This window comes from Mastomys coucha, unplaced genomic scaffold, assembly GCF_008632895.1.
Source record: "Mastomys coucha isolate ucsf_1 unplaced genomic scaffold, UCSF_Mcou_1 pScaffold21, whole genome shotgun sequence".
NCBI lineage: Eukaryota > Metazoa > Chordata > Mammalia > Rodentia > Muridae > Mastomys > Mastomys coucha.
In genome coordinates this window covers 41,601,055-41,609,752 of record NW_022196904.1, presented here as the reverse complement: position 1 = coordinate 41,609,752, position 8,698 = coordinate 41,601,055, and the positions used below count along the sequence as shown (strand labels likewise).

The window sequence follows — 8,698 nt, the reverse complement described above, 5'->3', positions numbered from 1 at the left end:
AAAAATGAGCAAAAAAAAAAAAAGAAAAGAAAGATTAAGGAAGAAGTCAAGGCCCATCTCCTCAAACCTCTGTTTTCTTAGTTAACATCACTGGCCTCTGTAGAGCTCTGGGAGAAATCAGAGTCTCTTGGATCCTAGTCAGGTTGGACACAGACATGACAGCTCTGTAGGTCCTGATAGAGCCAACATGACATGAGTGGCTTCAATAGCTAGTACTATTGACTCCAAGCAAGGTGATCAGTAGATTCTAATGGGCAACTAGCATGCTGTGACTGCAGAGGAGCAGGAGCCATGGCTGAGTTGTTGCAACAAGCATAAGTAAGAAATACACACTTGGAAGTCAAATAGACACAGGTCTAGCAAGGGTATTTATAACACCCAGCAAAGCACAATTGTTACCATTGACTTTGCTAATGAAGTGTATTGATGTACAAAGTCAGCAAAGAGTGCTACTTTACTGGGACCACCACAAGAAACATAGACGGTTAAGCAACAGAAATGAATTCTTTTACCAGTCTTTGGGCTAGAAGAGACATCTGCCCTCTACCACAGCACATACCTTTGGAGACTCAGAGGAAGATCTTTTCTTGCTTCTTTATCAATTCTAGTGGTACACAGCATTCTAGTACTTGGAGCTGCCTAACTCTATTCACTTCTCAAATCTTTGTGTGGCTGTCTATTGCATTAACTCTTAACCTAACAGAGGCCCTGTTTCAAAGACTACATTCATTGGTTTCAGGCTCTGAAATCTCCCATTAAATAAAACTAAAGCAAGGAAAATTACAACAGATTCCTAGAATTAGATTTATCACAAATTACTTGATCCAATATATATCTTTATCTCTTCAAGTTGAGGATTCCTACCACTTTACAATGGTATTAGAAGATCATTCTTTTCTAGCTAGAACTTCCTCTGCGAACATATGTAGGGCTAAGAAGCTATCACAGTCAATAAAATACTTCCTGTGTAAAGCTGGGGACCTAAATTAAATGCCTGCAATGCACATAAAAGAGCCAGGCATGATGACATACACTTATAATTGTAGAGGTAGATAGAGAAGTAGAGACATGCCATCCATGGGTCTAACTGAGAAGCTGGCATGGCCTAATTGCTAAATTGTCAGCTAGGGAGAAATGTTGTCCCCAAAAATACAAGGTGGATAAAGATAGCCAAGGTTGATCTTTGGCTTCCCCACACATTAACACAGGAGTGCACACACCCATATGGGGACCTGTTCTCTCTCTCTCTCTCTCTCTCTCTCTCTCTCTCTCTCTCTCTCTCTCTCTCTCTCTCACACACACACACACACACACACACACACACACACACACACACACATACATACAACTGCCTCATGTAAATAGCACATGCTGAAATAGTATGGCATATTGTCCTCTGCCTGTTGTATCTCTCTCACCTGACTGTGGTGAACATGAGACTAGGAATCATATTCAATTATTGTATAGTCTTCAGTTTAAAAATGATCTGCCAGAGAGTAGCAAGACAAGAACAAGGATGAGGTGACAAGTGTACTCAGCTTAGAAGGCTCACCATTCTGGCCACACAAATACTTAAAGATTTGAAACACAAAGGTGGAAAAAATATAATGAACAGAATGATAAGAAGCAGAGATACAGAAGCAGTGTAGCAGAAAGAGACTGGAAATAATGGCCCGATTGCAGAGCACACATCAAATGACAGTGCTCTTTCTGAGTACTCAGGTTTCCTTACAGTTGGCTTGGACCATTTTGGGCCAATGGAATGTGAACAAAAGCACCTAATAACTTATAAGAGCTGACTCAACGTTTCCTGCTTCTCTTCCTATGGCTATAGTGATTGTGCATCATGTCTCATGATTAGAACATCAAAGGGACTGGCCCAAACTCATCACATAACTTTTGTAGATGAGATACTGAGATATCCACTGTTAACTTAATCAGCATAGTTATTCTACACTGATTTGTAGGCATATAAAAGGTAAGGGATGGTGACACATTTTATATTATTTTGATCATAGAAGAAAATCTAAAGAAACTTGATTTACTGTGGTAGTAAATCATGCAGGCTGACTTACAGATCCTAGACTCCTTCACTCCAGATCTATTTTTAGAAGCTGAAAATATGTTCCAAACAAGCCATTTCCCTGAGATGGCCTTGACCAACTACCAACTTGGATATAGAGGAATTTTATTGGCAGTCAGTTGGAAAACAGCTCATCCTTTTAAGCTTCCTTTTTCCCATTACCACACACTGTCTCACTGAGACTGATATTTACTGAGCTTTCACAGGCAAAACTTATCTCCAATTTCACCACCACCACTACCACCATCACTACCACCATCACCACCACCACCACCGCTGCTGCCCTCTGTAAGAATCTCTGTTTCAGCTTTATTATCTGGCTTCTGTAGAAGTTTCAAAGGGAATATCTCTGAGTTCCTGTGATAGGTGGAATTTAAGTTGCTTTTACAATAATCTTTTGATGTAATAACCTCACCAATTAAAAACTGTCAAGGGACACTTAAGTATAGCAATAAATACCAGTAGAAATTTTAAAAGCAAAGTAATACATTTTATTATTTCTGCTTGATACATGTATGCAATACGTACATGTATGATAAGTCACTATCAGTATTAAAGTGATCCATTAGAAAAAGTCCTAAATAATAGTACCACCTCTACTTTTTACTTGTATTGTGAATATGAGAAAATAACTCAAAATATCTGGTTATATGTGGGAGGTATAGAGCAAATATCAGAAGGGCAGATAGATAACACAGAGCTTCCCACACACTCCTGAGGCCAGGCATCCTGGGAAATACCTGCAATCTCACCTCTTGGCCAAGGCAGGATAATCACAGGCCAGAGCTGACCTGGGCAACCTAGTGAGACTTTGACTTAAAAGACTGAAAGCAATCCTAAATACAGTGCTTGGTGGACCATCCAGTTCTCCCATTTGTTGATTCTGGCTTGGAAGTCATGAACCTCAGTTGACTAAGCCACTGTAAATAGAAGATACAGTGACAGTTAAATTCAAAATGGAAATACATGCAGGAAGACTTGACACAGTGTTTCTGAATACAGGCATGGTGATGTCTTTGTTTCTACTGCTTTGCCACATCATGCATACAGGATCCCGTTCATTCGTTTTGCTAACACATATTTTGTTAGTACACTGTACACTGGCTATGCCCTAACTTCTGGAAATGCAGCCTTAGACAAAGTGCACTCAATCTTGCATTCACTGATCTTACAGTCTAAAGAGGAGATTGGCATGATTAAAAGATAGCCACATGAGTAAATGTATAAGTAGAAGACTGAAAAAAAAAAGAAAGAAAGAGGTAGCATGTAATGATGCTACATTTAGAGAAAAGCTTTGGGAGTGGATCAACTGACCCTTCCACTTTTCTAATCTCTGTGCCTTAAAATTCTTCTGTAAATGGAGATGAGTTACTAGTTCCATAGGATGTTCAAAATACAGAATTAATGAGCAAAGAAATTACTGCCTTGCAAATAAAGTACTCAATAAATACCATATTAAATAGAAGAATTCTTTTGGAAATATTGTTTACTGAGCTAAACAAATTCATCTAAGCAGCAAACCAGACATACTGCTTAGCGTTCCTTGGTAACTCTGTAAAACCTGGAGATAAATAATACTTGATTAATAGAGTAGACTGAGAAGAATGACTGACATAGCACACAGACACACACACACACAGCACACACACAGAGGGGTGGGAGATAGGTGCATCATATTGAGACCATCTGTCCATTGCTCCCCTGATCTGTTAGGAACATAAAGTCATTGTGTAGTGTCCATTGCAATCTATGTTGTGTAGCAATGGATTTGTGGTTTGGGGAGGAGAAAGGCTTGACATGAGTTGTATTCGTTTGCTGTCTGGCAGCAATTCCAGGTGTTCTGACAGTGGGGACTCTTCCCTCAGCAGGCTCTTCTGGGGAGGAATATATTTAACTCCACTGTAGATAACAAATGAAGGGAGGAAAATTTCACACCTAGATGAAAAAGGTGATGTGCAGTCCAAAGTGATCTACAGCTTGAATTGCATGCTTATTGTTGACAATTTCTTGATTAAATCTTTGGCATTTTCCTCAGCTATAGCTTTTCCCCTGTTTAAATAAGATCTGAAAAGTCAGATAATGAAACAATTAAGAGGGCAGGGAGAAAAGTGAAGAGAGGGGAGTTTGGGGGAAAGCAGTGGAAGCAGCGACAAAAGAAGGAAGTGGCTGAGTGGTGAATAAAGTCACTTTGACTGCATATGGATTTGTTGTCCTATTTTGGTTCTCAATGTAAATGCAAGAAAATATTTAGAATACATAAAATAAATCTGAACTGCTCTCTTAGGATCAATTTAGAATATAATAGCTACTGTCAATGTTTCAGCATTTAAAAATCCCATTTAAAAAATGTGACTTTTGTATTTTATAATACATTTTATATTTTGAATTTTAAGAAGGAATTAAATGGTTGCTTTGATTTTTCAGTTTTCTTGTTTGCTTGTCTTCTAATCAAATTTGTTCTGCTATTTCGAGCCTCTACAAATATCCTTGTATATGCATGGAGGACAACGTTTCTCCCAGACTGTGAAGAACAAGGAGATTTTGTATAACCTTTGATATAAAAAATTGCTATAATAACATGCTTACCAAGACACTCTGTGATTCTATTAATTTTACTAACCTTTTCTCCCTTTCTGCTTCTGCCTTCAGTTTTTCTCTACAGGTGCCTTAGTAGATGCAACACATCTTAGTATATTAACTGAACAGCTGGTTATGGAATCTATATAAATATAATTGTCAAACTATAAGGTCACCATAATATTATATGGAAACTATTGAAATTACTAAATCCTTTCTTAGAAGAGATAAATAGGAAGCCAAAACAAAATACTATAAAATATAGATATGATCATATATATTCCACACTATACTATTCAATTCTACAAGGACTTCATATGCAGACAGAGATGGGTGGAGAAAAACAGATTCAGAAGTGTGAAAATAAAGACAAAGAAAGAGAGTCAGACAGAGATATCTAGATCTCACAAACACTCTTTAGAATAGCGACCATTACAATTCTGTGGCTAGAACCTGGGATATTGGTGCAAACATGTAACCCACATTTAGAGAGAGAGAGTTCAAGACCAGCCTGAGCTACACATACCCCATCTCACAATTTTAAAATACTACATAGGCATAAAACTCCTAGGAGACTGGATTGTGAATATAACCTGAATATAACTTAGGTGATCAAATTATGCCTCTCTATGATCCTTATATAACTTAGAATTGGCTATTTTAATGATTAAAGGTAAAATAAAAAATAGACTCACCAGAAATATAGCTTCATAAGAACAGTAGACTCCATTTTGCCTACTGGTCATTAAAGCCTAAGACACTTACCATCTGTCCCTTGATAGAGAAAGCTAACATACTCCTCCTGTCATACACAATTAGTTACTCATAGCATCTGGCACTCACCCTTTGTAGCCTTCAGTATACCTGTGCTGACTCACTGCACATCTATTCTATTCAACAAATATTCTTGTCAACAAATTCCCCATGGGTAACTAGAGACTGTGTGAATCCTATCCAGCTGTTCCCATAGCTCAATACACATCACCAAGCACAAAGAAACTGCTCACTGACAATAAGATTAAAACTTATGAATTACAGTACACATGCAGCCCTTGGTTGATTATTTGCCCCAACACTAATGAAGAAACCAATGTTAGAGAGAAGGACCTGCCCCAGTTAGCATAATTTAACACAGAGAGACCACAAGACAAGTCCCTATGAAATTGAATAGTAAGTAATGCTCTTTGAGCATTGAGCAAAAGAGAATATAGTCTTTATGGGACTATATAGATGAACTGGTTTAATGTGTCTATGAGGAATGCATTAGCCAGACAGAGTGACACTTAGAGTACCAAACAGTGTGGTTCTTCCCTTTCCTTCTATGATCTACAGGCAAATTCTTCTTTGATGCTAAGTGAAACTCTGCATGGAGACCAGAGACTGAATGTGCATGGTAACTCATGGTGACAGTAAGCTAAATGAGACATTGGTGTGGGAACCACCCATCAGAATGACATAGAAACCATATACATACATAGAATGATACAGAAATAAACATAACCAATACATAAAGTAATGGAGGCTGCAACCTAACTCCTTCCTTGCCCACCTTTATGACTTAAATTGCATTTCTATGTTTTCCTCTTTCAAGTAACATTACTACAGTCTCTGCATTATGGTACAATTTCTAATGTAGTAGCCAATATGGTAATTTGTCATCTAAGTTCACCTTGTGCTCAACATAGAATGAATGATGGTAATGCTTACGAGAGACTAATGATGGTACTAGGTCTTTCTGACTTCAGAACTTGCCATTGCTCTATTTCCCTTAATTAAAACTGCCACTCCCTTAGCCAGGAGTAGTGGCTCATCTTTAATCCCAGGATTCGGGAGACAGAAGTTGGATCTCTATGAGTTCAGGGCCAGCCTAGTTTACAAAGTGAGTCCAGGATAGCCAGGATTGTTACACAGAGAAACCTTGCCTTGTAAAACCTAAAAAAACAAACCAAACAAACCAACAAACAACCACAATAAAAATCCTGACAAAAGTCCCAGCTGCTCTGGGGAGCCACAAGGCTTGTCTTGGTTCCTGAATTAGCAGTGCCACCTTGCTTTCAGTGGCATTCCTCTGATGTTGATCTGGTCTTTATGTATTTGATTCTATTTTTTTTTTGATGAATTTGAAACACATTTTGATCTTTCAAAATGAGTCATATGCTAGTAGCTATTTAAAAACATATACTAACATGCAGTAATCTTAAATCCATGGTGCAGGATAGAGGAGAAAAATGAATTCTAGTGGAAAAAGGCATCAATGGCTTTCCAGTGATATGCATTTAGTTAGCCCCTTTATATACTACCTTTTCGTATAAACAATTTGAAGAACTGCAGAATAAAAGACCCACAAAACTGTCTTAAGTACTAAAACATCTTTTAGTAAACCAAGAATTCAAAGTAAAAAAAATGAAGCCCTCTGACAGCCCATGAAACAAACTAGGCTCCTGGTCTCTGGAAGAAGCTCCAAAGAAAAGAGTTTTAGTTAAAAAGTATTAAAATGTGAAGAGGCTGAAAAGGTGGCTCAGGAGTTAAGAACACAGCTGCTCTTCCAAAGGATCTGTTTCTGTTCCCAGCACCCGATGGAGACCAACAACCATCTGTTACTGTAGTGCCAAGGGATCTGATGCCCTTTTCTGTCCTCTGGGTACACTGCTTGCATGTAGGGCACAGCTGTACATGCAGGCAGAACACCTAGACACATAAAATAAATCTTTAAAAAGATAAAAGACACAGAAAAAAAAACAATGTAAACTACAAGTGACATAAAAGAAAAAAGTAATATCTGTTAAAATAACTGAGTGTGCATTCTGGGTCTGTTGCTAGTGTCATTATTGAAATAAGCAAAAATTTTATACTTTAAAGAGTTTCTCCACAACACCCAGAGGAAGCTCCAATCCCAGGTGCTCTGACACACCCAGGACCAGAGGTGAGCAGGAACCAACATCTGTCTCAACACTGGGAGTAACTGGGACCAGCGGGACCAGGCACTTAAGAACTTCGCCAGCCTAGTGACTCCAGTTCCTTCTGGGTCTGTCTAGGTTAGTGTTCTGAGCAGACCTTGGGCACAAGCTCTACAGCCAGTCCCACAACACACAGAGAAAGCCACACTCCCAGGTGATCTAACAAGCCCAGGATCCCAGGATCCCAGAACCACAGGATCACAGAGGCAGCTTGACTCTGAGAATTTCTGACACAACCAGGATCACAAGAAGGACAGGCTCCAGTCAGATTTAGCAAGGGCAGGTAGCACTAGAGTTAACCAGATGCCAGGGGGCAAGCCTGAGAAAATAAACAACACAAATGAAGGTCACTTACCATCATTCAGAACCCAATTCTCCCACCATAGCAAGTCCTGGACACACCATCACACTGGAAACACAAGACTCAGATCTAAAATCACTTTTCATGATGATGATACAGGATCTTAAGAAGGACATAAATAGCACCCTCAAAGAAATACACAAAGAACACAGGTAAAGAGCTAGAAGCTCTTAAAGAGGAAACACAAAAATTCCTTAAAGGGCTACAGGAAAACACAATCAAACAGGTGAAGGAAATGAGCAAAACCATCCAGAATCTAAAAATGGAAATAGAAACAATAAAGAAATCAGAAAGTGAGACAACCCTGGAGATACAAAACCTAGGAAAGAAATCAGGAGCCATAGATGCAAGCATCACCAACAGAATGCAAGAGATAGAAGAGAGAATCTCAGGGACAGAAAACACCATAGAAAACCTTGACACAACAGTCAAAGAAAATGCACAAAGCAAAAAGCTCCTAACCCAAAACATCCAGGAAATCCAGAACACAATGAGAAGACCAAACCTAAGGATAATAGGTATAGAAGAGAGTGAAGACTCCCAATGTAATGGGCCAGTAAATATCTTCAACAAAATTATAGAAGAAAACTTCCTTAACCTAAAGAAAGAGATGCCCGTGAACATATAAGAAGCCTACAGAACTCCAACTAGATTGGACCAGAAAAGAAATTCCTCTCATCACATAATAATCAAAACACCAAATGTACTAAACAAAGAAAG

At 38.6% G+C, this 8,698-nt stretch overlaps 1 protein-coding gene across 3 annotated transcripts in view; it reads right to left on the bottom strand.

Moving 5' to 3' along the window:
• The window catches only part of Nell1 (neural EGFL like 1), an 839,869-nt gene that overhangs the window by 195,093 nt on the left and 636,078 nt on the right, over positions 1–8,698 (bottom strand). The gene's annotated exons all lie outside the window — the stretch shown is intronic.